The sequence below is a fragment of the Dermochelys coriacea genome, chromosome 7 (genome assembly GCF_009764565.3).
Source record: "Dermochelys coriacea isolate rDerCor1 chromosome 7, rDerCor1.pri.v4, whole genome shotgun sequence".
In the NCBI taxonomy this organism is placed as follows: Eukaryota; Metazoa; Chordata; order Testudines; family Dermochelyidae; genus Dermochelys; species Dermochelys coriacea.
In genome coordinates this window covers 26,442,768-26,463,917 of record NC_050074.1, presented here as the reverse complement: position 1 = coordinate 26,463,917, position 21,150 = coordinate 26,442,768, and the positions used below count along the sequence as shown (strand labels likewise).

Below are 21,150 nucleotides of genomic sequence, written 5' to 3'. Positions count from 1 at the left end.
ATTCAGCACCATCTACAGTATCTTTTGCATTCCAGTTTTCATGTATTCACAGTATATTTTTCACAGTTTAATCTACAGGTAATAAAAATATAGGGGTTACAATTGCTACACAAAGATGTACAATTAACAAAAGCAAACATCAGCCACTCTTCAAAGCTGAAGATTGGGGGTAGATATTGAGAACTGTGTACAAACCATTAATTGAAAAATATTTTAATGTCTATTCACAGTACTGCTTCTGATGCTGATGTGAATGTTTCTCACATATTGTAGGTGACTGTAAAGTCCATGATTTTCCATATGTGGTTATCTTGTAGTCTCTGTCCATGTCTTCTTCACATTCATGTGCACAATTAGAACAAAATGGGTTTCAGATGAGGTACTCTAGGGTTCTCATAGGATCTGCTGGAATTCAGAATCATCTGTGTAAAGGCTATTGTTTTCTGGCCCTCTGAGCCCCACTGACCTACATGAAAGTACAATGCCATAGGACATTGCCACCAAACCTTTCCACAACAAGTTTCAGAGCTGTGAAGGGGGCGGTGACTAAAATAATGCTGATGGGTTCAGAATTAGCTTACTTGATGATTCCTTGCAGGATTAGTGGGAACTATACTATGGACAGGCTCTGTCTCCCGCAAGTCCTAACTTGTCCATTCCAACAGTATTCCCATCTCTAAAGCTCAATTCCTGCAGAGATATATCTTCAAGGATGGAGGGCAAATGATGTTGTGGATGTGTCATCTTCCCTCCTGTCCTCTTCCTTCATCCAGATCAAGCAATTTATCATCCCTATCTTGTTGGGTCTCCATTCTTTCTGGTGAGACTTCAAGGGTCCATATTTTGGATTTTAATTACATAATCGTGTATTCATGTTTCTTCTTTATAAGCCCAAATAAAGGTGCCTAAGAGACCCTCAAACTATATCTCTAAGCAATTGCTTTTGATGTTGTAAACTAGTTCCTTTCAAACCAAACACTAGAAACAGAGGAAACATATTCCTTAGAGTGCCTTAAGAATAGCCTACTCCTTGGAGAACTAATGAAGTACATTTTCAGGGGGGGAAAGCTTCTCTGTAACTGTCAATGGGAGGTCAAATGACTTGGAGACTGTTTCATAACCTGGACAGTACAAGATCAACATCCAAGTCTTTAATAAAATTTGGTGCCAAATGCTGCTCTCAGTTATATCACTGCAACTCCATTTCGTACTGTCTTTCATATTGCTCCTTATGAATGGGCAAAGCTCCCTCTCAAAACCTATAAAGCCATCTCATCATCATTCAGTTTCCTCCTCAAAACTCATCTCTTTCCATAATGCATACAGTAAAGAACAACCTGATAAGGGCTAAGCAGGTGGAGAGCTGTGATTATTACTACTAACCAGCTAAGTATTGGGCACATCCCATTTTGTCAGACAAACAGAAAGAAAGAAAGGATGCAAGAGATGTGTTTTAATTAGACCACAACTTTATTCACTTAACTTATCTGGCAGTAAATCATACAGTGCAGGTCATCACTCTTTCCTTAATCTTTTTTTACCTATTTAGGATGGCTGCCAACAGCAATCCCCCTTCCCAACCTAGTCCCACATCACTGCTTGACCCTACTGCCCTCGCCTCATATTGGGGAGGGAGGGAAGCATCTGGGAAAAAAACAAGGTTCTCTCTCCATTGTACCAGACATTAGGAGCCCCAACACCCACTTTTCCAGCATCCTTAGGGCTTGCCTTCCCTTAAATACACTTCCAACTCCTGTTTATCAGTGAACTATATATCCTCTGTAATGAGTACCTGCACCGGATACCTGACACATCTGCTACTTACTAAGTTGCAACATCCTAACCTCCTTACCTACCTCATCAGTTCCTGACCGGCTGTTGGAAAGATGGAAAAAAGCACCCTGCCTCAGCCAATCTGACAAAGATGGAAAAATTCCTTCCCAGCCCACACTCCACAAAAAAAGAAAAGATAAAATGCAACTAGCGCAATTCCAATGACAGATCATTAAAAACAGTCATACTTTCACCACATGGGTGAGCTGGTGGGTGCTGCTGATTGTGACTAATGAGAGTTCTTCCTGAATATACAAATACTTTCCCTTTCCCCCAATTGGTCCAGCCACTTACTGTTCCCCCTTTGACTCCACTAAGGTAAATCCCTTACCCCTCCCTGCAACCCTAATGTAGTAGGATCCCTATCCCTTTTTTGCTGCTGTTGCTCAGACAATGAATGACGAACAGCATTCAAATGCAGTGAGCATATTATATTTTATCTCACTCCGGCACATTTGTTAGTCTCAGCTACCCATTACACACCCTTCTCTTTTAGAGTACATCTACACTGCAATTAAAGACCCACGGCATGGCCGCAACTGGGCCAGGTCATCTGAGTTAGGGCATGTCTACATTTACCTCCGGAGCGATCGATCTGGGGGGGTCAATTTATTGCATCTAGTGAAGACGCGATAAATCGACCGCCGAGCACTCTCCTTTTGACTCTGGTACTCCACCAGAGCAAGAAGTGCAGGCAGAGTCAACGGGGGAGCATCAGCAGTCGACCTACCGCAGTGAAGACACCGCAGTAAGTGGATCTAAGTACGTCAACTTCAGCTACATTATTCACGTAGCTGAAGTTGTGTAACTTAGGTCGAAAACACACACACACACACACACACACACACACACACGTGTAGACCAGGCCTTAGGCTTAAAATTGAAGTGTAGACATTTGGGCTCAGACTGGCACCTCAGACTGAGACTCCAGACTCAGTGCCACAGGGTTTTTTATTATAATGTAGACCTACCCTTACAGGTTAAACTTTTGTAATCAGGGGCTGCCATTTATTATATTTTTATGCACAATGGAATCCAACCCGGGTGCAGTTTTTAGTTGCTACCACAATATAACTGTTAAATAAAAATAACTAATTTGGCTCATGATATTAAATTAATTACTACAGTATTTTCAGACTCTAAAAAACACATCCTGAAGAATTCAGGATTTAATATTTTAAATATCTATACAAACAACTGAAAAAAAGGAAAGCCAATTCGTTATGAGTTTTCCATGTAAGTGAGCAAAGATTCTTTAAACAACAGTAACTAAACGATTGCATACAAAGAAAGATGTCAATAATTAATAGAATAAAAGCTCTTATTACACAAAAGAAAATTATTTAGCAAAAAGGAACTTTTCCAGCAAAAGGTTTGAGAAATGCATTTTCACTCAGCTTCCTGGCTAATTGTATTTTTTAATCCTGCTATGCCTGTATGTGATGTTATAACTCTACAAGACAATAACTCAGCAATCTACACTTATATAGCATGTGAATGAACCCAATAAATCAATAAAATTTTCCAAAAATCTTAATTTTTACAGTCAAAGAATCATTTTATACTTAAAGAATACAGGAAAAGTAGTATGTGGTAGGAATGAATTTCATGAGATTTATCCAGAAACATTCATCTTTGACAGTCCATACATCTTTGACTAAAGAGAAGGAAATGACAGCTGTTTCCATAGATAATACATGCAGTTCTATTCATGCTTATGATCAGTTTGTATTACATTTGGAACAGTTTAGTATTTAAGTTATAGTTAGGACATAGGTATGCTGAGAACTGCCTATCACACTGACCAATATTGTCTCATTGTTTCCTTTAAATCTCCCTTTCTCAGTATCCATCTGTTGTCTCTTGTTGTATACTTTGTGACAGGGACGGTCTTTTTGTTGTTGTGTACGTACAGTGCCTAGTACAATTGGGTCCTAGTCCATGACTAAGATTTCTAAGTGCCAGGGTCAATACAAACAATAAATATTAATAAAATAATTCATACTTCTTGATAATCACATAGGAGTTGGATTGACTCTGACTGGCTTGTCTTATTCCACCACTTTCCCCAACCCCCATGGCTTCCATAGAAGGAGGGCATGATAAAAGTCCAAACATACCATTCAAAAATTCTTACTTCTGGCCTGCAGAATCCCACTGACCAATGTCATACAATGCATCATGCTGCAATACCACAACTACCAGAAATTGCACTGGTCATAAGGGCTCTGGTAATTAAGGATAGCATGTAGTGCTGCAAACATTTGGGTGTTTTAAATTTGTTTGTTAAAAGATATACAGTATTTTGTTTTTTAGAAGTTTAAAACTGCCAATTTTTGGCCCACTATGGTGCATTGCACCAGTGAATTTCTAGTACCTGCCCTAAAAATATTTTTTTAAAAGGTGCATTTAGAATAAAGCAATTAGTGAATGCCCCTTTACCCTTTCTGTTCTGAGCATTTAGCACATAACTAATTTTTCAAAAGAAAGAAAATAAACTTTTACAAGTCACCTTCAATGATGAAATCTCTCAATTACTAACTGATTGTCTCAGCAGACAGTTGAAAACAAAAAAATTAATTAAATGTTAACCTCACAATGGATTTAAACACTAAGTGAATGTCCTAGATTTGTAATTTTCTTCTTCCGTGGAAATTGTGGAAAAAAGTAAGCTGGCCAATCAACTCCCTATCTGATCAACAAAAATTACAGCTAATATTAAGACTTGACACTGTTCCCAAAGGGCATATAAAGTGAGTTGGAGTATGAACAGAATTCCATATATTACCCAGAGAAACAAACCAGAGTTCCACCCCTTTAGCCAAAGATGAATAGACTGCCAACGATGAGTATTCCTAGATGTCTATCACAGCATAAAGCCTTGCCTCATAATACTTTTCCTGTTAGCTTTATGAATCAATCTGATGCAGGGTGACTTAAAAGCTTTTATTCTCTAGCCCTGCTGGTAAAATGCAGCAGACTTTGGAATTCTGGAGAAGATCAGAAAATGACTCCCAGTTTATTATTTTGTGGGGGGGTTCTTCCAATCAGGTTCAAACATTTGGGGATATCACAAGGCTCAGTTCTTGAATTTATGTTGTTCTGTGTACAATTTTTTCTTTAGGGAAATTGATTCAGAGACATGTTGATATCACTTTATGTGCATAATATATTGTTTTTCTAACTGAGATCATCTAAGGGGCTTTATAATTTGATTAAACAGTTACCTAAGTGACATTCTGAACATGCAGTTACTATAACATAAGGAAAGCACATTTTCCACATTATGTCTTTTTTTTAATTGATGCTATTTTTGTCTTTTGAAATTGCTTTTATTAAAAGGACCAGGGGGCCTTCTAGAACTTTTTTAGAATAGGTAGTTTCTGATCCTGAAATTTTTGCCTGAAGCTCCTTTTGCTTACATTACAAAATCTTTAAACTCTCACTGTAACTAGCAAGGCTTCTACAAATAATCTTGGGGGCATGTTCAGTTATTAATGTATGCTTTCATTATATCCCATCTGAAGTCTGGATTGTTGCAATTCGTAGATCTTTCTGGTTAATTACTTTGTATGTACAATTTAAACAATTCTCTCAAGAGCTACACAGAATACTGCTTCAGAGTACAGAGATACCATGATAGTGCCTGGTCATTATGGTGATAAGTACACAAAAAATAGATTTTTTCTTTGGCATCCATGGAGGTTTTAGATTTACTATAATTGTTTAGGGTATATGGGGCCTAAACCAGAACTAACTGGTTGCCCACTTTTCCCTCCACATGTATTTCTGGGGTGTTGGATTTGAATACTGGAATGGAACCCAAACCCAAAGTACTAGTTTGGTTGTACGCAAAAATCAGAAGGGGAATAGAAAGGGGGTCTTTTCTCAAAATTCATTCCAGGTGGCATCCCAAAATGGTGGAAACCCACAAGATCAGTTGATAGAGATTCTGCTATTCTGTGCTGAAATTAATCAAGAAAAGCATGCAACATTTGAGCACTATTGAACTGGTATTCCACACCTGGTTCAGCCCTAGATTTGTACCCTGAACCCTAGTCTGAACCTAATACAAATATAAATACTGTCTTTTCATTCTCACTTCTTCATCTCAGCTTTATTTTAAAACAATTTACCACCTTCTCTCAGGAATGCTTAGGTACTGCTGACTAATATTGCTTTTATTCTACTTCTGCTGTGTTTTACAGAGTTTCCTAAGACTTCAATGGCTACATTCTATTTTTAGTATACGTCCATGGTCTGAAATTCTTTGCCAGACAAGAATAAAAAGACACTAATATGTTTTTACATCAAAAATACCTAGAAATAGTAACAAATTTCCTACACATTGAACCAACAAGCAGGAAAAGAATATAACCCAAGGAGTTTATATTCTTTATATGACATATGGACATGGATTTGCTCCTCAGTTTTAACTTTACCTCAGTAGTTACATACCTTTAATTTTAAGATGGACTATTAAAACCTGCAATGTCAGCATTCATTTTTACTGCTAAAAACATGGCATAGCAAATAATTAGTGTTCTTTAGTTTTGTTCATTTTTGAGCATTTAGTTTCTTAGTTACCCTATTCCTTCTAGTGGTGTCTCCCACACTAAAATTGTCCTTTGTACAAGGCATAGGAGAATTTGTAAGATCTGCTGAACAGAATTTACATGGTCCCCATTATTGTAGTGTCGGAGCACCTCACAATTTATCATCCCAACCAATCAGAGATAGGAAAGCGCTATTATTATTTTTCAGATGGGGAACTGAGACACAGAAATTAAGTGACTTGCCAAAGGAAACACAACAAGTTTATGGCTCATCTTGTGAGGATTCGATTTTTATCAGTTAAATGCCAGTAAACATTGATTTCACATACACACACAAAAACAGACAAAATATTTACATCGATAATAATGGAAATTTACAGATGGGCAAAGTAAGAAAAATGCTACTTAAGAACTTTAGAGTTTGAGTTAAGGTGTTTACTTTGTCTATTTTGATGTGATGTTGACAATTTGCTTAACAGTTATAAAGCTTTGACCTTTTGAATCTTAACATCTACTGTCTTTGTCTGCTCCCCACTATTTTCTGACACACCCTATAATTTCCCATACTAATGAAAAAATTTGAAAAAAATGTTTAAATATAAACATCTAAATTATTCCTCAAAATTAAAAATCAAATTCTGCCAAACCTATTTCTGGCAGAGTGGGGACAGGCTAACACCCTTGCCCCTGGACCATCCATCTTCTCTATCTATCCCTGTGACAAAGGTACATCTGTGGCTGTGAGTAAAGCAATGGGTCATTCCTTGAAAGCCAACCAGTTTCCATCCTTGCTCCCAATGATGTTCCAGGAGGCTGAAGGCTCAGGCAGCAGCAACTCAGAGGCCCAAACTTTTCTCCTCTGAGCCAATTAGAAGCTGAAAGGGTATGTGATCCAGACCCAGGATGCTAACAGCAGATGCCCCTCTCTCCAAGCAGCACGTAACCTTCTGCAGAGTAGGGAACAGGGAGGAGGAGCCACAAGACAAGAACAAAAAAAAAACAAAACCAAAAATGTAAAATAATACAGAAAAGCTAGAGATTGTTAAGAAGGAACCGAGGCAGATAACCAGAGGAAAATTAAAATGGACAGATGAAAGATGGCAATGACTAGACTAAATTAGACATGGGCGAGGGCCTCACAGTAAACATATTCTAATATTCCCAGGTAAAACAGGCAAATCTGCAAGTCATAGCAAGTTGTGGCATAAGAGCAACCAGTTCTCTCCAACACCTCCAGAAAGCAGATGGTTTCCACTCTTCTGGTGAACACGAGCATTGTACTGCCCCAACACAATCAGCCTGTCTGAACTTTAAAACTGGAGATCAGCAGTTTTTTAACATTCTGATCAATTATTTCATTTAAATAAAAGCATAGGCACTTAACTAAATTGTCAACTTAACTGTAGTGTCCTCCAGCCAAAAACACCATTACAAAGACAGATCAAATTATATTAAAACCAGAATCCTAAAAAAATTCTGTAAGAAAGTTACATTATTCTTAATTTGTCAGCATACCCTCCGCCTCTGATCTCTCCCACTTTCCCCCCCACCAAAAAACAAAATAAAATACAGTCATGAAACACTTGAGATAGCATCTCAGTAAAAAAATTATGATCAAACACATTTTATCTTTCTGACACAACTATGAATTGACAATACTGACATATTCCATGCCTGGCTGCAGCAGCTAGGAAATAAAACAACATTTTTGCTAGGTGGTGTTCCACGTTATCTTGCCACTTACCTTCTGCTAGAGGCCCTCCATCACATGGAGGAAATAGTTGAAGGACATTTTGTTGTGTCAAGCGTATATTAATTCAGTTATTTAGTGTAATAAGACATGGGAGACTGGTATTGGAATTGGAAGCGTAGCAATTACACAAATTTGCATTCTATAATCCTCCTTTGGGGTATTTCACGACAGGGGTTTGGGTCAGAGGGCAACATCCATTTTAGCACATTTTCCACCCTTCTCCCCTCCATATGTACCTTTATGCTTCTTCCATTTGTACTCTGTGTGCCCAGTTCGAATTTGGACAGAAGATGGGTGAAAATAATTTCACCTTTATCCCTCAAATGGGGGGAAAATGGTGCTGGAAAAACAAAGAGGGAACTGAATATGAATCAGAGCACAAATTATCATATGTCCCTTATCTGACACATATGGCAGCCAGACATTTTAAGATTGTTGAAAAATATGCTATCATTGTTAACATTTTTAATTGGTTTTAACAGTTAATATGCACTAAACTTTAAGGGTACCGTACATCTTTTTGCATAATTCACTGTTGCAAACTACACACATCAAATATAAGATTTTTAGTAGAATTGGCATGGCAGATAGCCTGCATAGAGCCACAGGAAAATGCTGGCTACAGCAGTATGGAAGCCAGAAATCTGTACATTTCTGATAAATGGTGACTATTAGCAATGTTTTTCTTTTCTTTTTTCTTTTAAAGGAATTTTATCTTAGTTTCACAATGTTGCAGGTTTATAGTTTAGAATTTGTCAATATGAATGTTTGCATTTAATTTTTGTCATTGTTTCCCTAGCATTGTGCTAGCATAAAATCTGCTGTACCTTGTTTGTATTCACTTTGGGTTAAGGTGACCAGACAGCAAGTGTGAAAAATCAGGACAGGGTGGGGGGTAATAGGTGACTATATAAGAAAAAGCTCCAAATATCGGGACTGTCCCTATAAAATCAGGACATCTGGTCACCCTACTTTGGGTCAAGTAAGTCACTACCCTAGAATCATTTTATTTTCTTGGTTTCTTACTCTTTCAGCTTCTGAGATTCTTTTTTTCTAACCAAGGGCAAGTGTTACCTATATTTGTTTAAAACATCATTAGTTCAGGCTATACAGAATTTGTCCAACATGGCTCCTTCAGAAAATGATGCCAAACCTAGATCACAAAAAGGGGCCATCAGAGAAGCTAGTGAACTATTTACAACTTAACTCCAATGCTGGATGATGTGGAGAATTGACTGATTTGTGAAGAAGAAGTTCTGTGGTGACAATAATTGGAGCCTTCTAGAAAAATGGGACCTTTCAGTTTCTGTATGACCACATACAGGGTACATCATGTTTCATCAATCCTCCCCTTTGACAGGAAAATTGAAGCCACTATTCGTCTAACATTATCCCCCTCCCCATGAATCATATCCCTCAGTTTTAGACAGCTGACCTATTCTATTCTATTCCTATCTAGACAGCATAATATAGGAATTTTATAGTATAAGAGTTCGGGATGGGGGGGAGGGGTGGGAAATCGCACACTGAATTTTCAGAAACAAAAGGAGTACTTGTGGCACCTTAGAGACAAACAAATTTATTTGAGCATAAGCTTTCATGAGCTACAGCTCACTTCATCAGATGCACACTGAATCTTGGGTGTTTCAGTTGGTGGAGAAGGATCCAATAAAATATCTTTGCACAGACTCAATCCTAGAGTTGTTTGAACTAAATTTGTTCATAAGTATGAACTGCTAGGTAGTTGGATATGGCTTCTCCATCTGTATTTTGAAAGTCAATGTCTCTCCTGTTACGGGTTTGCTTTTCAGCCATTCTTTTTGCTAGGTTCTCAGTTATGCCAACCATATGGGCTAAACAGAATGCTTAGAAATATTTCTCTATACTTATTATCTTAAACTTAATAGAAAGCCAGTACAGTGTTTTATTTCATTTCTACTTATTAGGTTAAATGATTAAAAACAATTTACCAAGTGTTATCATAGTAGAGCATCTGAGGCATTGCAGAATTTTCCCTATTCTTAGAATACTAAGTAATACAAGTACCAAGGGGTAGCTGTGACGTATCCACAAAAACAGCAAGGAGTCTGGTGGCACCTTAAAGACTAACAGTCCCTATTCAAGCCTAAATTAATGGTGTGATTGAGTCCTCTGATGGTGGAGGACCCAACCACATCAGCGACACCATCAGTGGCTCATTCACCTGCACTCTGCTAATGTTATATATGCTATTATGTGCCAGCAATGACTCTCTGCCATGTACATTGACCAAACCGGACAGTCCCTACGTAAAAGAATAAATGGACATAAATCGGACATCAGGAATGGTAACATACAAAAGCCAGTAGGAGAACACTTCAATCTTCCTGGACATTCTATAACAGATTTGAAAGTAGCTATACTTGAACAAAAAAACTCAGAAACAGACTTCAAAGAGAAACTGCAGAACTAAAATTCATTTGCAAATTTAACACCATTAATTTGAGCTTTATTAGGGATTGGGAGTGGCTGGCTCATTCCAAAAGCAGCTTTGCCTCTCCTGGAATTGACACCTCCTCATCAATTATTGGGAGTGGACTACATCGACCCTGATTAAATTAGTCCTGTCAACACTGGTTCTCCACTTGTGAGGTAACTCCCTTCTCTTCATGTATCAGTATATGATGCCCAAATCTGTAATTTTCACTCCATGCATCTGAAGAAGTGGTTTTTTACTCACGAAAGCTTATGCCCAAATAAATCTGTTAGTCTTTAAGGTGCCACCGGACTCCTTGTTGTTTAAGTAATAGAGTATCTCATATACTTTGATTTGGTAAACATTGACTTTTTAAGGAGAACCACTGTATGTGATTATAATTCTTTAAGATTAGTGATGTTTGTCAGTAACTTGCTCTTTAGACAGAAAGTAGATGCATTTATAGGGGAAAAGACTTGGGACAACATATCCTGTGGAAGTTTCAAACCAAACAAATGCTGCTGAATGCTATCTCTTAAGAATAAATATTCCTGTTCTAAGCCTAATTAAATACTATGCTATAACGAAGTAAGGGAAAATAAGGACTCTGAAAATATTCATAATGCATATACCAAAATCCTGAAGCTGAGATAGTAGATGCTTGACAAATGTTTTGTATTCTCTCAATTCCAGAGGGAGGTGCAGGTTGCAATGTTCTGCTCATTTAATGTGGCCAATGTTCGCAGAAAACTGAAGTCAGCAAAAAGAGGGCATACAGCCTGATATCACTTAATATTTTTTACTATACTCTGATACCTACAATGTGGCTGTATTAGTTTCTATTCAACAATAAAGTAAATCGAAATCTTGAATTAAGAATTAAAAGAAAGTACTGGACTGCAGTGTACATTTGATCGATTCTAGGCATTTAAACTGCTTCTCCCTTATTTTTTGCAAAGTGTGCACTAAAGCACATGTACTTAGTATCTTGTTTTTCCTTCACTTCTTTCTGAAGACATAGAAGGTACACTTCTTTTTTCCTGACTTGCAATTTTGGGATCTCATATTTTTCTTGGATATCAGTTGGATGGCAAGAGTCTATTGCCAGATATCCATGGACATTTTACAAAAGGTATTTTAAACAAATTTACCTTTAATGAGACTTTAATAAGTTAAGTTTGTTTCTTCAGAGTTCTATTGCTTAGATGAGCCCAGCTCTTCCAAACGTAATAACCCCCCTCCCCACATACAAGATAAAGCAGATTTTATAACATATGGTTGCCATTTTTGAATGTGAACAAAATATACAGACAAGATGATGTTAACCAAACACAAATGTGTCTTATTAAAGGAACAAATACAGGTTATGAATAAATTATGTTAGTACTTGTATGGAAAGTTTATATGTTAATAGTGATAAAATAAAAAATAAAAACACTGAATGGTTATCCTTCCTGAAACTGTCATAGAATTTATTTTAAAAAAAACAGTCTTCTCCACTAAATTGTATCTCCAATTGAATGATAATGGCTCATGTACTCTTTTAGCTAAACTGCTCAGAAGGATGCCAACTGATTGCACAAGCACCTCAGCCAAAACTAACTATCTGCTGTACTGCAGTCTGTTGCAATGACAGATCTTTTGTAAGGACATTTGATGACTCATTATGAAGTCCTAATTGAATAGCAAGAATCACGTTGATGAACAGAGGGAAATTATTAATAGTATGACTTCCAAGAGGGGAACAGTATCAAATGGCATTCGCAGCAGTGATAGTGTTTGATATTTTACTCTCTCTAAATACTTATATTGCTCCCATCTCTGTAGTATAACAGAGCCTAGTTTAAGTATACTAGAGCATGGCAAATTAGAATAAGGCATAAATGAAACTATGATCAGGCATTCCAATACTACAAAAATAAAATTAAAATAAAAGCCAATGCATATCAATCATGCAGAATGACAGACATAAATTGTTGGGTCACTTGAAGAGATTTGGAAGAGTGAGCCACAATGCAGCAAGATGAAATTCAGTACAAATAAATTTGAAATCCTACATAGTATTTTGAGGTGGAAAACAGACACATTTGGGGACAGCTACTGTACTTTATTTAGAAAGTAATAAATTCACTGAAAACCTAAACTCATAGGTGAACAAAATACAAAACAAATTTGCAATACATGTATGTGGTGAAGAAACCAACTGTTATACTAAAGTGTATATACATAGCCATGGTGTCAACACAATTCCAGTCCCTTCAGTTCCAGAAGGATCATTCAGAGAAGAGACAAAATACAAAGGAAAAGAAAAATGATTAGACACAAGATTGATGGATAAGTCACAAAGAGGGATTGAGGAAGCTAAATGTAAATAGTTTAATACAGAAGACTCAAGATCAGTCTATCGACATCCATCAGGTAACACTACATATTATGGAAATGCATAAATAATTCATAATTATAGAAGTTGATTAAGAGCACAAAGATCTAAAGCTATAGTAAAGAATGAAAAATTAACACTATGTCCTCAAAATTTTCACAGTAAGAAAACTAGACAGGTGAAGAGACAATCAAAGATTGGGGGTTAAGACACCATCATAATAAGTGATTTTTTAAAGAAAAATGGTTAGGGAATTAGACTGTAAATAAGTAAGTGGTCTTTGGGGACTATAATCTAGGATTATTCAAACAATTTATTATTCATCAACATATCTCCATTAGTTTTTGTTTTGATCTTGATAATGGATGAAGATGAATTGTGGTTTGTGCAGAATAGTTTAGAACATGGACTAAGCTGTGTCATATTTTCAAGTACTCTGTGATCCAATGTGTGTTATCTCTCAATACTATCTTTTATTTTAAAATACTTTTCATGACTTAAAGCCTATGAATACATAGATACTTACAGTTTATGGCACAAAATGTTGAGCTACCTTAGCTATGTTGATTATTAAAGTATGTTTTCATTCTTCTCCACAAAGAAATATGTTTTTATCAAGAACATGAAAATATTGGGTACTTTTAGGGAAAGACTAAAAACTTGTTTGAACTACTGTAGCATTTTAAGCTAATTTATGGAGTTGGCTATGGCTGGTTTTCTAATGTAAAACACCTGGAAACGTTTGAGGGGGGAAAAAGAGCTCTGTTTAGTTGTTATGATATGAAATTTCATTGAAATTCTAAAGACAATTGTCATCTGTAATGAAAAGATGTTTTGTTTCTTCAAATCAAAACAGCGAATTTAAACAGCTAATAAATGACATCAGCTATTCTAGAGAAAAAATTTTTACATAAATATTTGACATTATTGAAAACACTGATTTTGCTCTTAAATCTTTTTATTTAGAATGTGTGTTTGGCAAAAAGAAAAGCTAATATTGTCTTTAGGCTGCTATTTCAAGAAAGACAAAGCAGAAGCCCCTTTGTCCTGGCGAAATCTAACCTTCTGCTGGAAAATATTTCTGTCCATTAACAGCTTATCAAGGACCATCAAGAACAGGATCACCCAATGTCTGTCTCCTTATTTACTTAATTAAGCTGTCACAATGTGCTTGAGAGATGCTGGATAGCATTACCAATTTCACCCTTAAAATAGCTCTGAATATTTTAAAAGTTGAAACAGACAAGACTGCTCTGACTAGTTTTGTAGTTACTGAACTTCAGCTTGACCACTGAAGAGAATTCTTAAAGATATGAACAAAATACTTCAGGCATGATGTCTTTCAGCTTTGTGATACACACATGAAAGAACGGTTTTCAGCAAGTGCATACCAATCATCTAAACCACAGTAGAATGATTTCATTAATATTTTAGTATCATTACTTTTATTTTCAAAGAACTATTTATACGCAAGGTGTAGACTGAGTAGGTTGCATATTTAATGAAAATTATGAATTGTATTCTACTTTTATTAGAAGCCAGGCATTGGATAGTGTTGAATTGTTTGGGAAATGTTAGTCAAAACACCCAGGACGTGCTCATTAAAAGTCTAAAATATAGTGGCCCATGTTCCTGAGCAGCAGCAGAAGAGTGCTCAGGAAAGGAGGCTGGGGAGGGGGATGCAGTGGAGTTTTATGTTAGGCTACTCTTACTTCTCCCTGATCAGGGGGGCATACTGCTGTACATTAGAGCGGCTCTTAATTTTGACAGCTGTTGATCACCCAAAGGGTCCATTCCAGCAGCGAGGGATCAGTAAGGCATAGGGATGCCCAAGCCACCCTTCCTTTTCTCCCAGTTAAACACTGTGTAGAAGTGAAAACGCTTTAATTATATCAGTTATAGACTACTTTTTATCAATTTGATGTTACAAGAAACCATGACCAAAAAAAGACAAATTTTTATCTCTACACCTTCTCTGTGGGTAATTTCTATTGAGACATCAATGCCTTCCTCTGCTCTGCTAGTAGTGCCTGTCTTGGTTGTCCATTTACCAAATTTTTTTGATAATCATCTGTTTGTTCACAAGAATCTCCCTATAAACATCAACAGAGCCACTATGTTGTCATTAAGATCTTCCCGAAACTCTCTTCTGCTATCTGTGTTAGATACTTATACAGCCCGTAAAACCATAGTCTCTCAGTGCCTCACAACGTTTAATGCATTTATCTTGGAAGTACAACACCACACATTTTACAGATAGGAATCTGAGCCACAGAGGCCCAAATCCACCAAGGGACTTAGGGGTTACAACACCTAACTTTTAGGTGCCTAGCCACCCAGTATACTCCACAAACCCTGGATCAGGCACCTAGGCTCCCTAAACAGTGCATAGAGATCCACAAAAGCCAGCATACTAGATCAGGAGCCACTTATGCTAGCCAATTGCAGTTAAGGGGACAGAAGGCTAAGCCCTTTCCCTCTCAGGCAGTTAAGTATTTAATTCTAGACCGGAGGGAAATGCCTACCTCCACATGGGATCCACAGCCATGAACCCTCTCCTTGAGTCAGGTGACAAAGTCATTTCTTGCAAGACAGACAATAGCACATGCCTAACTCCACACAAAAAAGTAGGAAGCGGCAGCAGTGACGACAGCTTTCCTTGCAACTTTTAGTCCAGTGGTGAGGACACTCACCCAGGATGTGGAAAACCCCAGTTTGATTCCCTTTTATGATGAGAAGGGATTAGAAGAGCATCTCCCATCTCCCAGGTGAGTGCCCTAACCTCTGGACAGTGGAGTAACACTCTCCCAATGGCCTAATGCATATTTAATTATTTATACACAGTGAACACCTTCAACAAGAAAAACTGAGACATGCATCTCAGAATATCCCATAGTCCAGTGAGTAGGGCACTCACCTGAGAGGTGAGAAACCTACATTCAAATCCCTTCTCCTCATTAGGCTGAGGCAGGAATTGAATCGGCTCCCACACCCTGGGTGAGTGCCACCCTAGAGGCAGAAACTTAGGGGCCTCAGGGATTTTAATAGTGGAAATCTAGGTGCTGAGGGACTTTAGATGCCTCCAGCATTAGGCAGCATCTTAGCTGGCGTTTTAAGGATCTCAGTGGCATCTAAATTTTGGACTTCAGTGCCTAAAGTGGGAGTTAGATGCCTAAGTCCTTTTGTGGATCTGGGCTAGAGAGACTAAGTGGCTTGCCTATGGTCACACAGAGTCTGTGGAGGAGCAGGGAATTAAACCCAAGAGCCCTTACTAGAGGACCACCTTTCTTCTATTGTGATGACATTGGTTAAGAATTTGGTGTTCTACGACCACTGCTTATCATGCTGTTCATAATCATATCAGTTATCTTTTCCTGGTATCCACCTATTGTTTCTCCTTATATTTAGGCTATGTGTGCCCTGCTTGTGTGCACACACTCATTGAGTTAGCACATGTATAAATAGCAGCGTAGCTATGGTAGCATGGGTAGCAGCAGAGACAGCATGGTTAAGCTGTGCTGAGTACAAAGCCATCTGAAACCTTTGGGTATGTAATCAGCATGGGTCAGCCATGCTTCCACTGGTGCTACTTGTGCTACCACAGCTACACAACTATTCATCCTGGCACTAGCTCTCATTGAGCTAGCACAAGCACTTATACATGAGGAGGGGAAGTTACACCCCTAGCACATAGCATACAAGTAATCTTAAATTATAAAATCTCTGAGCTCAGAACATCCATTTGATAATTGCCTGCACGCAATGAGGTCTTTATGCCTGACTAAGGGTTCTACATCACCACCACAACGTAACCCTTCTACCAGGTGGAGTTGGCAGCAACAAGGACCAGGTTCAATATCTAGGACCAGGTTCCTCTTAACAAAACAAAACAGAACAGAACAGAACTGGTTTGAGCCCCCACCCAGTAATCTGGGAAAACTTGCCACCATCCCTGGATGCCTCTAAGAGGCAATACTTCTGCTCTCACAAGTACTGAGACTTTATATAACAAAAGAGAAATATTATTAAAAGGGAAAGGGAACCTAGCATTAATTTGGGAAAACACCACAACCACATTCAAAAACATGCGACCATAAGCAAACCCAACCTCACAGTGCATTGGGCATTAGACAGATTTGTAACCCAAAATCAGCTAAAATTTATCTACTGCACCTATCTAATATTTAGATCCATTCCACCCTTCTGCTTTACTTCCAAGTAGTTGAAAATAAGTGTAAGTGAGTTAGGCCAGATCAACACACAGGAACTTATATTATCTGAAGACAATCCTTATATAACCTGAATTTATTTTAATGATACAAACTAACCAAATAATATTAATGTGTATGATGTATTAATTTCATTAGGGATATAATTTTGATTTAGAGGCGTAACTGAAAATGATTTTAAGAGACAACATTTAATCCTTGTATAGATTGCACATCAGTAAAAAGGTTACTTTTGGATAGAAAGCACTATTTAGCTGTAAGGTCATGGCAAAATATCTACTATGGGAGAAAAAACTATCATACCATAGGTATCTAGGACCTCTAACCTCTTTACTTGGAATGTCACAACCTCCCCAGATATCACAGCTGAGGTACAACTCTCTCTCTTTCAAGGGTTTGTTTTTGAAAAGATTTCAATATCAAACATGCACTTCACTCCTTTCTAAGTATCTTTTCCCCAGAATAGCATTAATGCATCATTATAAAAGCACATTTTAAAGCCGTAATACTCTAAAATAGTTTTGAAATTGCAGAAAAGAACTACAATATAAAATCAACCAGATGCTCAGGTTTTACTGTACCTGAATCACAATAACCAACCCACACATATTATTTAATATTCGACGGAATATTTTATCCTATGATTAAGTCTATCAATGTTTTGTTTAGAGTAAAGTTCATACATCAACTCACTAAAAGAAAAAATGTGTTTTAAAATTAAAAGAAACAAATCCACTTAGCAGTTGCTATCTATCTCCATTGCCTGGGAAACAGAACAGGATTTTGCTGTGGTAACCTGAATTCAGCTGACCAGCAATTTCCCTCTCTCAGTCTTCTGCTTCCATTGTTACCAGCCCATGAAAGAGTATCTGACTATATATACGGATTGTCCTCATGATACATAAATGGCACTATGTCCTCATCCATATTACAGTTTTGACGATGGTAAGAAATGTTTGAGATAAGCTCTTGAAATCATTTTCACGATGTTTCCAATCAACATTTTTGTTTAAAATATTTTTCCTTATCCATGAGGCACTTTCGTACACCAAGTATGTGGTTGTGAGTGCAGCCTAGACATTTTTATACCATACATTGTTATTCACCACACATGTTGACTATTTAAAATCAGCAATGGTGTCTAAATACCTAAATTTCTCTCACTACTGTAAATGAAGAGGAACTGAAATCAATCAGGTCACACCTGTGTAAAGCCTGTGAGAGACCAGAATCAGACCATAAAGAGAGACTGACAACACTTGTGGCTCAAGAATTCATATCACAATGTAGTTATTGTTGAACTGATGGTTTAATTATGTCGATGGGAGAGCTCTCTCCCATCTGCATAGAATGGCTACACAAGCGATCTTTCAGCAAGTGGCACAGCTGCATTGGTATAGCTGGGCCGCTGTAAGCTTGTTAGTGTACACATGGCCTAAGCCCACTGTAAAATTGTTTAACTATTGTTAAAATCATTTTAGAACTTATTTCAGGAGCCAATTTACCAATTTACTTTAGCCAAGTAAATTAAATTAATTGTTTCTATTACATTTTATGTATAAAGTTTTCTAACTTCCAAGTATTCAAAATATTTGGCAACAAAGTAAAGAAGGTTTATAGCAATGTGATATGTGAACTGTGTGATTAGCTTTATCAGATCCAGACAACGTAGGAATAAACTGTTGGTTCTGCAGGCAGATTTTTCAATAACTTTTACAGTACATCATCTTAAATAGGGTAAAATTTCAATGATTCTGGCCATCAAATATCAAATCATAAAGATGTCAAGATGACTGCAACTAGCAGGAACACCATTTACTGCAAAGAATTGCAAGCCAATAACTTCTTACTGCAACTTAGTGACATAATATTTTATGTAGAACTTTTTTTAAAAAGTGGAGTTAGTGCTATACAATCAGAAAGCCTAATAACCTTAGATTTTGACCCCTTGTTATAGACTAAATGCAAACTACAAAGTAACGGTAAGGTTGAAATTACAACTTTGCAGAAGTCAAGTCAGTCAAAGTTACAACATCTGTAGTAACACTAATGCAGCTCCACCTCCTCCCCCTTCATCCCATGCCAGTCTTCCATGCTATTGTTTGGGGAATGAGATCACAGACTGCTATATATCCATGCTAAGGCACTTTCATAGCGTAGTGATGAGCACAGTAAATGCATGGATATATCAATGTGACAATTTGGGGAATATGTATTTGCCATTTTCTAACTCTTTTTGCTATTGAAGACTATGTCAGACCACAAACTACATTTGAATGTGGGACTTGTTTTCTTCTCTGTTGTCATTTTACCTCCACACTGGACCAAAATTCCAAGGGATGGTAACATAGGGGCAGTGAGCCTACAAACCTATCTTAGAGACAGTTGCTTAGGGCTGTTAACTAATTAATAGAACTGACCCCTGACAGAACAGTAGGATGGCTGAAGGTGGTGGGGAGCCAGTTTGCTCTAACTTCTCTGCAGGAGACTGGAATTTGAAGAGTGAGCTGTCGTCAGCAGCTGTACAAAGAAACCAGATTTTAGTGGTAGGACTTATAAACTTAAGGGACTCACAAAGTAAGAGAAAGAGGAAGCTGTGGACAGGAGGGGGAACAGAGGGCTTTTGTAGCAGAGGGGTCCTGTTTAACAGCAGGACCAGCCCAGGTCAAAGAAAGCAAAAGACAGACACTCCATGTTTCAGAGAAGAAGCCATGAGCTGCAGGGAGAGCACCCTGGACAATCCAGAGGACTCAGAACTAAGCCCAAGCATGCTCCACAGTGGTGAGGAAACTGAGGCAGGGAAATGAGTATAGGTGTATTTATTATTTTTGTCTAGCTCTGTAAATCTTCTGTGCTATGTAAATAAAGAGTAAATTGTGTTTATAATGCTTTTAAAAAGCTAACTGTGGGTCTATCTGCCTCATCTATCAAGTATCCCAGAAGAGGGAAATTGTGGACTTCAGCTATTAAGAAGTAGGGGGGCAGTGCTGATCCTAGAGCATCTGGGCCATGCAGTCCCACTTCTGTGAAGGGGTAAGAGTGCCAGTGCCCATGAAATGGGCCAGAGAGGCCAAGGAGAAAGACTGTGCAGTAGTCTTCTCAGATCCATGGAAGCTTCAAGCACACAGCTCCAGCAGATTGAGAACCAACACACAGCAGCCTGGTGCATGTCCAGCAGAGGGAGTTTTACCAGGACTGTGCAGTACAACCACATACACAATTAAAGACATTTTCCAACCCAACTACCTCCTTGAGGTCAGAGTACAGTTCCTCTTCAAGGGGACCCTCAATAACTGTCCCTAACAGCTCTGAAATCAAATTCATACTAATATCACATTAAAAGAAAAGTTTTACAGAAATAGAAAACAAAATAAAAGCCATAATAATGTGTGTTGCCAAATACTAAGGCTGACACTAAGCTTCATTTAAAAACAATATTGAAATTTTACCTGTATCTTGATGAAAACAAAAGATGTCTTCCTCTCTCAGATTTCTCTTTCTGCCTGTCAGCTCAGTCTTGGCATATATCCAAGAGCATAGATGGGTTTTGGTATATGCAGTGGTGAGCTGGAGCCAGTTCACACGAACCAGTTGTTAAATTTTGAAGCAGTTTTAGAACCAATTGTTAACCCGCTTTCCTGCAGAGGACGCTGAGGCTTTGATGGGCTCTGGCCGGGAAGTGATGTAATTCCTCCTCCAGCCGCCGGGGGCACTGTGCTGCGGGAGCCATGGGGGCTGCCGCCTGGCACTGGGCACGAGCCCTGGTGCTGCTGCCGCTCCCCCCAACCCCTGGCCCTTGGGATCCTGCTGCTGCCTGGTGGGTCCCCGGCTGCTCTGCTGGGCCTGGGCTGCGTCCTGCTGCTTGGGCTGCTCCAAGCCGCTCTCCCCGTGAGCACCCACCACCCTGCTCGCAGCCAGCCCCTGTCTCCAGCCGCCCCTGCACT

At 38.2% G+C, this 21,150-nt stretch overlaps 1 protein-coding gene across 1 annotated transcript in view; it reads right to left on the bottom strand.

Annotated features, from left to right (window-relative positions):
* Positions 1–21,150, bottom strand: part of ERC2 (ELKS/RAB6-interacting/CAST family member 2) — an 858,283-nt gene that overhangs the window by 643,616 nt on the left and 193,517 nt on the right.